The 13893-nt window shown below is 38.5% G+C and overlaps 1 long non-coding RNA gene across 3 annotated transcripts in view; it reads right to left on the bottom strand.

Annotated features, from left to right (window-relative positions):
- LOC146005343 (uncharacterized) overlaps positions 1-13893 on the bottom strand; it is a 113534-nt gene that overhangs the window by 39002 nt on the left and 60639 nt on the right. For all 3 annotated transcript variants that reach the window (XR_014444012.1, XR_014444010.1, XR_014444011.1), the window contains one exon: positions 12201-12223. This is a non-coding gene — a long non-coding RNA (uncharacterized LOC146005343). The remainder of the gene's footprint in view (positions 1-12200; positions 12224-13893) is intronic.

Genomic DNA, 13893 nt, shown 5'->3' with positions numbered 1-13893 from the left:
CTGACAAGATGGTTTATACAGATCCAACAGTATTCCTTCGTTGTGCAATATTGCAAAGGTTCGGACAACCTCTTGGCAGATACCCTTAGTAGAAACTTTCCAGATACACCTGATTCTCAATTTTTGGTAAATATTTCTGTAGTTACGCATTTGAATCAGAAGATTTTCACCAAGGAGGAGTTGATTGATTTACAGAGTGATGACGTGGGTTTGAGAGAAATTATTGATCACCTTAAGGGGGTAAGTCAAAGGTTCAATTCTCGCTCAAGATCTTGGAATCGAACATACTGCTTGAATGATGATGTTCTTTATATTAAAGACTTCCATGATGTTTCGCGTCACAGGATATGTATTCCTGTCAAATTGATAGATAAAGTCTTGGTGGCTGGACATGATGACATGGGACACTTCGGTGTTGCCAAAACTTTATCTCACTTATATCGGGTTTTCTATTGGCAAGGGATGAAGTCTGATATTAAGTCGTATGTAAAAAACTGTGAGCTGTGTCAGCGTACAAAACCGAATAAACATCCGGCTAAAATTGTTGCAAGGTCTCATTTCACAGACATGCCAGGGCAGATTTTGTTTATTGATCTGCAGGGTCCGTTTGCGCTGGGGCCTAAGCGAGAAAGATTTTTGTTTACGGTTCTAGATGCAGCAACAAGGTATATGGTGGCATACCCGGTGGTTAATAGCAATGCTAATACCATTGTGAATAAATTGTCAAAAGTGTAATTTGTTCATTTGGGAATTCCTCAGAGGATAGTTTCTGATAATGGGCCACAATTTAAGTCGAAAATTTTTCAGAATGCAATGAAAGCATGGGGGGTACAACTTGTTTACACTCCGGTGTACCATCCGAGCTCAAATTGGGTAGAGCGCTATCATTCGGAGTTGAACCGTTTGATGAGAATACTCTGTAATTCCAATCATAACAAATGGCCGGAAAGAGTACCTGAAGCTCTGCGCCTTCTGAATGGTTCCATTTCGTCACAAACAGGATATTCTCCAATGGAGTTGAGATTAAACATGACAAGGAGTTTGACCGATATACCGACGCTGGGGGTCGATGCTAACAATGTCACTTGGAATGACAAGCTAGTTATGGCGAATCTGTCTAGCCTCAGTAAAAGGCAAAATAAATTGAAGCAACAAAATGCTAAGATGGATGTGAAACCTGTAGTGGGAGAGGGTATGCTAGTCTTCGTTAAGAATCAGATCTTAAGTGGCACCGGAGATAAGGTGATAAGGAAATATTGTGACCTATTTGTCGGCCCTTATCTTTGTGTTAAGAACAGTAAAGATTCCACGCTTTTATTGATAGATTGTGTGACAGGAGAAAAATTGGATCACCAGTCGATAGAAAATTGTAAAGTTTGGAATTGTTCAGAGGACAAGGTAAAAATGTGGGTGAAAAGATTACTAGATTTGAATTTGGAAGGTGTGGATGAAATGTTACAGACGATGGGGTTTAGCTGTAAATCAGACGTGGTAGTTAAGGACAGTGTAGATAAAGGCGGAGTAGGGGAAGTTCAAGGTTAAAATTTCTCGTATGGGTAAAGTGAGATTGAGCCTGCGGCGGGCGAGTTGACCAAGTAGGTGAAATTTCTGCGGCGTACTAGCATGCGAGATGAGCCTGAAATCTTCCTGATTGCTCCAAAATAAGGTGAAACATTTACAATAGTTATTAGCTCAGATTGAATGAATCCAAAAACAAAATAAAAAGTTGTTTGGGTAGTTCCATGGGGGCTATGTTGAGTTTGCGAGTGAGGGCAGGTATGATGTGGTAAAGGTCAAGTTAGGTTATGCTTGCGGCGGGCTATTTGTCAAGTAAGTATAATGTTGCGGTGGGCCTAGGCATTCATTTGTTTCCTGCTCCAACCAAGAATATACAAGCCACTATGTTTTGCAAGACACCAAGTCACATGCGGGGTTTCTTCTTTCTGGGGAACGATGAAGTCACCAGAGTTGGTGATCTGGGATGTTTCATATTGTAAATAGTAAATTAATATGTCTGTATATATTAAATATGTGTATTAGTGAATATGTGGAATATGAATGTTTGTTTGATGTAAGTCTAAAATTAGTATTGTATCAAAATTATTGTGTGAGGGTTCAGCCCTATGTTGGGCGCCATTTATGACGAGCTGTCATAAGGTATTCTAGAAACTTGAGTTTCGTGTGTGTTTGTTGAGGTAAAGTAGCCCAACTTATGTCCTAAGACGATGAACTCGTCTAGTGCAGAGAATTCACGATAGGTGGAATGCCTATGCAATATAAAAACTTTGCTGCTTTAGTACTTACGCGAAGAATCGCTAGATGGCTCTGACCGTTGTGCGCGTTCAAATTGTAAATTCCTTTGTTTGATATCCGATTTTCTCGCGGTTTCCTTATGCACAAGGACATTTTGATGTGTCGGTCACTGCACGCATGGGCAATTCGCAGTTATGGCGCAAAACAATAAAATATACAGCGTTTTGGTCTAGATGCCATTGGTTAATTAACAGCAAAAAGTTTATCTTAATAAGCGTTACAATAGGTACTTTAACGCATACACATATTTGTTAACGTGTGAGTTCTAAATCATGTGAATTGTTGTTTGGTAAAGACAATCGTGCTCTGCGAAAAAGAATGGTAGTTATCGATAGGGGTGCGCGGTGATCGAAAAGGGACTTCCGGTACAGAAAAATGGAGTGAAGAAAGTTATGTCACGACGATTGAGGAAATTGTAATTGTTTTCAGTGGTTTCTGGACGATTATGACATCGGCTGTTAGGATAAAACGGCGGATGAAAGCATGGAGTAAAAGTACAACGGAGATAAAACGTTGGAAGTGAGTTGAACTCTCGGTTCCCAGAGAGGTAAGGAGTGAACTCGTGCATGCTGGATTCTTCGTTCCGGAGATACAAGGTAAGGGAAGTAAATTTCCTTAAGTGACTTTGAAAAGAAGAAAATTCTCGCAAATCGTGGAATCTACAGATACGCAAAGTTCGTTTAAGAGATAGCTATCTCGCGTGTGTTGGAACTTATTTGACACGGTACTAGTACTCGTTACGAACCATGTGTTAATTACAAAATGGCCATCGACGCCATGTCTGAATAAGGTTGTGTGCACACACAAAACGAACTATTCTCGTTCGAGAAACGTACAAAACATGCTAAAATAAATGAGTAGTATGTTCCCAGATTGGTTTTACGTCAATTTGAGGAAATAATATGGACTTTTGAAACCCATTTTATATAACATAAAATGTGTATGCCTAATGACCATAAATGGTAATTTTTCAATCACGTATAGACAGTTGTTTCACGTCTCATAGTTTAATAAGGATTGATTGATAATGCTCTAATAAACAAGAAACATTTGTTATTTTCAACTCAATAAATAAGTTCATTGTTTCTTATGTTTCTATTTACGTTCTTCAACATTTCTTTCATTCGTATTTCGTTGATGTGTAAATGATTAATTCTTCTTTTTCAGAAGGGGGGAATTTCGCATGTGTAAATTGGGTTAGTGTTGTTACCATGGAAAGTGGTTATTGTTAGTTGTAAATCAATTATTTTGAAATCCAAAGGTATAAAAATTTCTTTCGCAGTGCGCTGCGCGCGTCACCGGCGTTACCAGGCAAATTTTCGCAAAACAAATAATTTGAACGAATGTCATGTAGCTCGTCGCAAGATTGATGTGATTCAATTATTGAGTCGTTGCTGCTGGGTTCAAACTATTAAATTTAATCTAATCTTATTTAGTCCGTCGCAACACATTGCTGTATAGTGACGCACATCATGTGAGCATTGGTTCAAGCTACTGTAGGACCTTTCTGTTACCTGTAGCTGCTCTCTGAATGTTCTTTCAGTTGCATAAACATTTGCTGTACATGCTTTTCGCCTACTTCTTTCTGTTCTTCTCTTTATACAAGAAGAAGGCGGTGGATAGTTATGGTAGGTCAATTATCAGACAAGACACTATTTGGTCGAATTATTGTAACAGCACAGAACCGAAATCTTCAAATGGGCTTTCTCTTAGAACCATTATCATGGGCATTAGAGACATACTTGCAGAAAAATGTTATCACCCCCCCCCCCCTGAGGAAATATCTGGAAATTCAGCTACTGCGATTGATGGTATGGCTCTTATTCAGAGACTAAAAGAAGAGGAGTCGAACTTTGGTGAGGTCTATCTGCCTTGTCCATTGCTTTCCAGAAGGAAATACTATTCCAAGAATCGATGTGTTTGATACGCACAATGATAAGTCTATAAAGAACACAGAAAGGACAATCACATGGGAAGTACTCGGGCATCAGCCACAGAGCATCTCGTCTTCCCACATTGTCAGAAAGTGAAGGAAATTGCTAAGTCACGTAATGAATAAAACAACCCTCATTGCATTTCTTGTTAACGAATGTAGGAAATCAGTGCATTTTGTAAACCTTTTGAATAACTATGTTAGATCTACTTGCTTGCAACTGCATTAGAAACTGTCTCCTTGATGGTGCAGTGGTAGCGTTTTCACCTTGTAATCAAAGGGCCACAGGTTCGATACCCCGTGGAGGCACATAGTGGTTCGGATCCTACTTTAAACTGTAGGTCCAGTCCCAATTAGACTTACTGTGCATAAAGTAGACTTGAAACACCAAATAAATCAACTAACCAATTTATTAGAAACTACAAACTGCGTCTTCTGTCTAAATAACATCAGGTGCACTGACAAGTGCAGACTACCCACATGCGACAATCAATGAGGGATGGCACCTATTCAGAAGATCATAATGATGAATGTAAATAATATAATTTTGTTTATGTTAAATTATAACATACATGCGTATTTAAGATTTAGCCACTATTATTATAGAAAATTGTAAGTAAAACTTATGCATTTATTCTATGTCAGTACATAAGCAATATAATAAAGTTGTATTATTATTATTATAAGCATTATATTAATATTATTACACTTAATAGTTATAATTATTATAAAATAATGTTGAATTTAATAAGTCTGATGAAATTAAATTTATTGATTCAAATATTGTGATAAATTTTTATGCTTTTTATAAAAAAAATATGAAAAACCTTTATTTCTAGGCGATGGTTACTAATTCAATAATATTATATAAAAAGCAAAGAGTTATGAGATGCTATCACACATTTTCCAGTTCCAGGCATACACACTTTGAAAAAAGAATCATATGAAAACCCACCCCCCCGAGTGGTACCGATCGCCTAAATTTGAGGTCCTGGCTCATGGACTATTACCATAATTTATATTTTTACTCAGTCACATGCCTCTTCAAAATCCGAAAAAATGCATAAAGTGGCCAATAAATTCCTTTCTCATTTCATTTAATTGATTCAGTACATATACAGCATACATACCTAGGTACATGAGCGACCATTTCGAAAACCACATTCCGTTTCTTGTATTTTTTCTTTTGTTATTTTTATATATATGTTCTTAAAATTTTTGCATATAGAGGGTGTTGCAAAAAATCTGTTACAACGCTTGGGAGGTGATTCAACAAGGAAAAACAAGGAAAAAATGCCATGTGAAAAAGTGTCGAAATCGGCACCGTTTTCGAGTGACACGCGTGCGAGAATCGCCTCACATGTTTATAGCACAATAACTCAAGAAGGAAGAAATATATCCATGTGTGATTAAAAGAATACAAAGAAAGTCGTACCCGACGAATACAATGGAGCAGCAATTGAGGTCCAGTGTAAATTGTGCAAGGAGACTCTCAAAGAATGTGGGGAATCCTCTGATGGAAAATACAGGAAATTGTCTACTGTTTTCTACCTAGTGTTGAGATCGGAATGTAGCCAGCAAAAAATGACGACATATGTCCACATGTCCCACTACTGCTGGCACACCGTCCCACGCTCGGGAAATAGGAAAATAATTGGAAATCTCCTGTTACACATGGTTCACACTGCGGTACAAAGAAGAAAAGAAACCAATTTGTCGCATGTCCCACTACTCCTGGGACACCATCCCAAATGAAAAAAAAGTAAAAACCAGAAGAAAAAAAACCGTTTTCAATCCACTAATTTTAAAGCACTACTTTGAAGTACGAAAAACAAAAGTTAAACAATGGCCACATGTCGTCAGGCTGTACATACTACAAGAGAGCTTCCGAAAGAAAGTGGGTAATCCTCAATAGTGGGGGAGCATGTAGTTTCCCGTGTGATTTTTGTGGTACAATAATGGGAGTTAGTTTTTCTGAAAGGTATTGGCACTACGAAAGCGAATATGGATGTTGCCAGTCCCATAAATTGTGCAATGGGGTGGGGGTGGGAATTCAAAATGACCGACAACTCGTTTCACCGAAACAGCAATATCTTCATCATTTATACGACTACAACAAATTTTCAAAGCTTTAAATACTTCTTGATGCAGTTTATACAATTATGATTATTAGGAATAATGTGAATTGTGTAAAAACTAGCGGTAACGCTACATATTTATTTTAAAAAAGCTTTAACAAGCTCATGTTATGCATAATTAAATACAAAAAAATCTTTTTCAGATGGATCTCAGTGAACCAGAAACGAGGCTAAAAATGGAAATCAACTATGCACAGTGTGTAATATGTCAACAGAAATTAACCGAAGGACTAATCACAAACCCCACCACACATGAAAAGGTTTTACAAAGTGCGCAAGAGAATGCTGAATACGAAAACGTGAAGTATGTATCATCTAATATTCGTCTACGTGGAATGACTGCTGTCATGCTGGCAGACAACAGGGCATCATGTCACCAAAGTTGTTATCAAGATGTCACTCACAAGGGAAATTTGGAGCGTATGAAAAAGCGCTATGAAAGCCACAATCAGCAAACACCAACTGTAACGGAAAGCAGCACACCAAGATTAACACGTTCGCATTGCATTCCATTCAACAAAGATGAAAGCTTCTTCTGTAATGGTGGTCAGACACGTGCAAATTCCCTCAGGAAGCTGTCGGTTGATCATGCTCAAAAAAGCCTGAGTGATGCTATTTATGGAATTGAAGCCCTCCAGATAAAGCTCCATACAGCAATCAACCCTGAAGATGATCACGCTATCGACATTAGATACCATTTACCGTGCTGGGCAAATAATGTGACATATGTACTACGATGTCCTGATACCAGTGCACCCAATATATCTACAGCCCCTGAAGCTGCATCAGAGATTGAATTCATCTGTATGATTCAAGAGTGTTTAAAGACTGGTTCCTTGAGTATGGCTGATGTGCAAACCACTTATGAAAACATTCGTGTTATGAATAATGTCGCTTATCCATCTATAGCAAGGAAAGAAATTAAGAAATTGCTGCAAAAAAATGTTACAGATATTCAATTTCACCGTCCATCACAAAGAAATCAACCTGAAATTTTAGTATGAAGCATACACGAGATATTGCTATGACATCACAGAATGATGATGAAGATTTGGACTTGACTATGAGGAGTTTGTATGATGCTGCTAGTTATCTTCGTAAGTCTATAATGAACACTAAGAAGTGGGAATTCACAGGATCATTAGAAGCAACAGAAGAACATGTGCCACGAGAAGTGTATTCTTTTTTCAGATGGCTTATTTGTGGTACTGTTGAACATATGTCTTCAGAACGCAAGCAATCAAGTGTTAACAAGGCTGTTATGAGCATATCACAAACTGCAATATCCATGACATATAATGAGAGACAAGTGAAATGTACAACAACTACAAATATTAAGTCTACACGTGTAATGCCTCAGCAAGTAGCTGTAGGATTATCAGTTCACCAATCTGTAAGGAACAAGAAGGTCATTGAGCTTTTGCATGGTATGGTCTGTCAAATGGATACGATCGACTTCGACGATGTGAAACACAAATAGCTAAGACGATAATACATGTAGATGATATCAGAAATAACCAGGGAGTGTATGTGCCGGCAGATATCATCAAGGACAGATATATTTTCTTCGCAGTGGACAACGTGGATTTCATGGAGGATACACTAGATGGGAAGAATACCACACATGCAACTGCCCTTGCCATTTATCAACAGAAAGAACCCAGCTATACACTTGATCAAACCATCGAACAATAGAGCCATAACAGAAATTCCAGACAGCGTCACATTATTGAAAGAATGCAGTATGCCAACCAAACCAACCCCAAAATCTCCAACATATACTAATTTTTCATCAATGAAAGACAATCTAGGTGTTAAGGAAATGAAGTCATGGCTCATGCTGCAACAGAAGATATTGCTAGTGAAGAAGACATTAATAGTGGCAGTCGTGATTGCACAGTTAACCTGATTTCTACGTGGTCCACATACAATTCCCACATGAGTAATGTACTACCACAAAACCAGAGTACATGTTACACCACTGATTCACGCACCATCAACAGAATGGAGTACACTGCTTACCGTTTTACTTCAAGGCTCAGAGCATTAATTATGCAGTAATGGGGAATGGTAGGAAAACAGTGATTACATTATGGGTCTGTATATACCAGCAAAACAGATACAAATGAGCAGAAGTGACCTTCATCATATTGCGTTCAGACCAGGTGAACTGCACATAGTAATGGCAGCACTGAGGTGTATTGGTGCTTTTGCAGAGAATAGTGGATTGGATGTGGCGTGGATTCAGAGTGGCTTGTATGGATCTACAACAACAAGTTCAATTCTTCTTGGAAAACACGTGAGAAGAGGAATTGAAGCACATTTGATAAGTGTCCAGGCAGTCTTTTCACAGTACATGGAAGAATTTTATGCTCAGAACCCAACCCTGAAAGATGACATCTAGAACATCATGTATTGTAGTGAGTGGTAAGAAGAAAAGACAGGTTGCTCTAAAACCAATCTACAATGCTTTAGGCGAAGAAAAAGTGAATGCATTGCCTGGGTTTCATGCCTTCACTGGAAGCGATACCACAGGAACTTTCACTGGTAAAGGTAAACTTTCATGTTGGAAAGCATTTCAGCAATGTGATACAAATATTTTGCAAGCTTGTGCAAACTTGGGATTGGATGCAACACCATATAATGGTATTTTTGATGCGTTAGAACGTTTTGTTTGTAAACTTTACATGCCAAAGTCTGCAAAATCGGATGTTGGAGCTGTCCGGTTTACCTTGTTTCAAAAGAAAATTGCCGAATCAGAGAAAATGCCACCAACACAGTCAGCTCTTCGCTATGCTATATTGAGAGCACATTATCAAGCCATGGTATGGCGAAATGATGGTGTTGCGAATCCGAAGATTCCACAGCCAGATGCTGGTTATGGATGGGAAAGACAAAACGGTACATTTGTACCCCAGATGAACACGATGCAACCTGCCCCACAGGCCATTCTGGAGCTAGTGAAATTTTCATGCAAAAAGAGTAAATGTTCAACACTTGTATGTAAATTCAGACGTCATGGCTTTCCATGCACTGACATGTGTTAATGTGTGGACCCCGACGATGATGTAAATAACTGTTTTAACTGGAATGGGCTTAATAGTTCAGATGAAGACAGTGAAACTGATTAATAAGTGTAATTGTTATTTTACATTATTTTTATTTGGATGACCTCCTGTTTTCAAACACTTTGTAGTAATGATCTTCTGAAACAGATTATTATAATATTTAATTCATTTCATTGTGTTTTCGGTAACAAACAAATACATCAATATGATGCCATGGAGTTTTTCTGTTCTTGTATCTAAAATTTATGATGATGGCATAATTAAATAAAATAAATAATGAAAGCTACACAATGAATATTTTGTTTTATACTCTGTAACAGAAAGAAACCCTTCAAAGGAAACCAGAAGAGCTATATTAAGCAATCCGTAAGAGGCTAACAGGTTCATTTATATTACTCGCAATATTTTAGTAATTGTATAAACTGCATCAAGAAGTATTTAAAGCTTTGAAAATTTGTTGTAGTCGTATAAATGATGACGATATTGCTGTTTCGGTGAAAGGAGTTGTCGGCCATTTTGAATCCCCACCCCCACCCCCTGCACAATTTTTGGGACTGGCAACATCCATATTCGTTTTTCTTGTGCCAATACCTTTCAGAAAAACTAACTCCCATTATTGTACCACAAAAATCCCACGGAAGGCAAATATATTACTATTTGCCCCCCCACTACAAAGGAATGAAGACGAAGAATGGCATGTAACATTTCCAGGCACAGCACATCTTGAAGGGATTCCCTTGAGAAGCCCACAACCTCCGCAGATGCAGATCGACGGTATGTAGTACAGAGATCTCCAGCACCTTCACTTGCACCTTTCACTAAAGGACACTAAACGGTGCTGATAGGGACTCACCAACACAGGTATACTCAGAGACGTTGTTGAAAGTGTCCGTCATTGACTTCAAAACAAAGATAGCATAGGCGAAGAACTGATTGTATGGTAAGGGGCACTTTCCCTCCGAGTGACGGATCACAACTACCGTGATCAGCACCCACGTAATGTCACACAGCTGTCCATGTAGTTGTTGCAAACCGAGAAAGAACACTGGAATACGTACTCTACGTACAATACCCCTTGGCGCAATTCAATCATACACACACGCCAGACTAAACTCTACGCTGCGACACGCAGAATAGACAGGAAGAACAACGGTCGACTACACACTCTAAGTAGTATCCACCAACGCTAATACGTAACAGGTGACGTACACTCTCAGCGCCTCTAGTGGGGCTTTCTCTATAACTTAGCTGAAATCAATCTCAGCGTAATCTGACGGCACAGCGTCATTTTGGGGTGAATTTCCTATTTCCCGAGTGTGGGACGGTGTCCCAGCAGTAGTGTGATATGTGGACATACGTGGTCATTTTTTACTGGCTATATTCCGATCTTAACATTATGTAGAAAATAGTAGTAAATTTTCTGTATTTTCCATCAGGGGATTCCCCACTCTCTTTGAGAGTCCCCTTGCACAATTCACACTGGGTCTCAATTGCTGCACCATTGTATTCGTCAGGTACGACTTTCTTTGTATTATTTTAATCCCACATTGATATCTTTCTTCCTTCCTGAGTTATTGTACTTTAAACATGGTGTGAGGCGATTTTTGGACACCTGTAGCTCGACATTATGATTTCGACATTTTTTCACATGGAATTGTTTCCTTATTTTTACTTGTCGAATCACCTCCAAAGCGTTGTAACAGGTATTTTGCAACATCCTGTATTTCGTATGGTGTTAATGTGAGTCCCCTCTATAATTTGATGGTTCATTTTCTTTCCTTTTTGTGAAGGGATATTACTATTACTGTGATGGGGCTGCCACGTCAATGCCTCATGAACCTGCATGGTTTGCTGTAGGAGTGCTGGCTTAGTTGATTTCGTCCAATTATATCGTTGTATATTGACCTTCACCCCCACTCGCCAACTATAAACTTACAGTTCCAATCCCCAGTTGTCACGTGGCCTCAGGAAGAGATTTTTGTTGTAAGAACAGTATATTTTCAAGTTGTGACTTTCCTCAGTATTTTCTGAATTTAACTTTTGGGCGTTGTAAAATTATTGAGACCATGTGAAACACTTATGAAAGGAATAATGATGCTAACATATGTTACTTTGAAAATGACTACACAACTACACCTGTATAAAGAAACATATTGACATCCTGTTTGCAGGTTTATTGAATCATAAAATATTGTGCGTTACTACTTGTAATTCGATAATTGGTTAATGTTGCTATTGTAAGTTATGTAAATACCTTCATTTTTACAAAAAAAATACCTAGTAATAACAAATAGAGAACTGATTCAATAAGAAAATGCGTTCTTTAACACATTAACGTTTGGGTTTTGGGCTCACCTTTTATGAAGCAAAATTATTTCTTGTACTGCAACAGTCAAATATAGTTTGAACTCACCTTTAAACTATTGTAAAATTAAATTAAATTATCACGTTCACTACGACACATTAGGAAACAAGGCTTCCACTTACACGGCACACGAAAATCCCTGCCTTTCAATTCCATCATTCTCTGACAGATAAGCTTTTCTTTTCTTTAAATGTATCCTAAAGGAAGGTACCTAAATGTGCTCATTTCATTTATAACTGGAAGTAGTGAAAGATCCTGTGACTTAACAATTTATCCCAGTAAAATTTTTAATAGCATAAATAAATGGGTGTTACTTTTTCTCTCTGGCAAGCATTCAAATTGAGAAAACATTTAGAATGTAATGTTTATAAAAATATACTTACCTTCATTAAATATTTTTCATAATCTGAAAAAAATGCCTCATTTAGATAGGACCACTTTTGAACGTTTTCAATGATTCATAAAATTCGTATTGTAAATTATACATATTATTGTATGCTTGTAGAAACACTTTGATTTTATAAATATGAGATTTTTTTTAGATATGCTTTTGCCTGGCAAATTTGCTATTTACATTCTCCCTGCATATATTCATAGAACGTTAAGACTATTATAATGTAAGTAGATCAACTTTAGCTATAATGTTTGACCCGCGTACTTTTGACGTGGCCTTCGACCACTTCGTGGGTGCAATCATGTTGTAGATGGAGTTCTTCAACGATCTTAATGACTCTGAAAGTGTCTGCATATTGTATTGGATGTAGGGGAACATGTGTATAAGTTTGCTTATTTGAAAAGCTTAGAAAGTAACTTTATGTGTGTACGGGCTCTAATATTTTACAAATATTCAACATATTATTGTCTATTATCATAATGATAAACTGCGTAAATATTATTGAAAGGATTCTCTGGCTATTGACCAGGCGAGTATTGGAAAAGATTCCAACTTTCGAGAGCTAACGTTACTCTCATCTTCAGGGTAGAAGTGCAGTTCAAAACGAAATATATAAAATAAAATAAACCGGCCTCAAAGGGCTCGAGGGGGTGAGTGAGTTAACCGGCCCGACTGAGTTAACCGGCAACCACACCTAAAAGCGCAGACTTCGCCTGAGACACATAATGTACTCTCCAAATACATTATAGCCCCATGTTTGGTCTTTTGCCTAGGCGTAGTCTTCCCCTCAGAATAGATCCAGTCTAGCCGGATTTCTCCCTTTCGGAAACTACCTACAGGATATTTGGTATCATGCTTCCTGATTTATAGTCTTGTTATAGAAGATTTTTTCAAAGTGCCGAAATTAGATAGAGTTGTAAGGACTACAAGAGAGTGAATGGAAACTCCCGAGTAGAAACCCAGTAAGCTGGGAAAAATCCTTGGCATCTTGAATTAGCATAAGTTTTATCTAGATTCTAGTGTGCTAGGAACCCCCACGTTAGAAGATGGAGGAACTTCGCACACCCTAATGGTTCAATCCTAGGAGAGAGGATCTTATCAGGAATTTAGGAAAAAGATGCAGGTTCAGCCCGAAGGCCATCAGGAAATTTCTAAGCGTTAGTAGGACCTACACATTCCGATTGACAACCGTAAGTTTTGACAAAAAACCGAACGAAGATTAATTTTGATACACAGGACGAAAAGTTATCCGGATCGAAGATTTAAAAAGAAGTCTGTGTAAAAGGAGGAGAAGTCATTGTCAGGTCAAGTCCGTTGGGAGGCATCTCGTTTGCTTCTCTGGGCATCGGGTCCAGGCGTAGGGCAGCATTGGCTTCTCTTAGCCTTGGGGCCAGCGACTTCTCGCCAGAAACCGACTAGAACGGGCCGAATCCCATCATAATTTTGCACTTTTATTCGGGAACCATACTTGATGCCCATACCCGTGGGAACGAAGTGCAGTTATATAAAAAAAAGCCCCCAAAGGAGCTTGCGGGGGTGTGTGGCGCCCGGCCAGAGTCAACCGGCAACCACGCCAAAAGACGCAGACCTCGCCTGAGACACTAATGCACTCCCCAATCAGATTATACCCCATGTCCGGTCTTTTGCCTAGGCGTAATCTTCCCCTCAGAATAGATCCAGGC

The sequence above is a fragment of the Lepisma saccharinum genome, chromosome 23 (genome assembly GCF_977018435.1).
Source record: "Lepisma saccharinum chromosome 23, izLepSacc3.1, whole genome shotgun sequence".
In the NCBI taxonomy this organism is placed as follows: domain Eukaryota; kingdom Metazoa; phylum Arthropoda; class Insecta; order Zygentoma; family Lepismatidae; genus Lepisma; species Lepisma saccharinum.
This window is presented reverse-complemented; position numbering and strand designations above follow the sequence as displayed.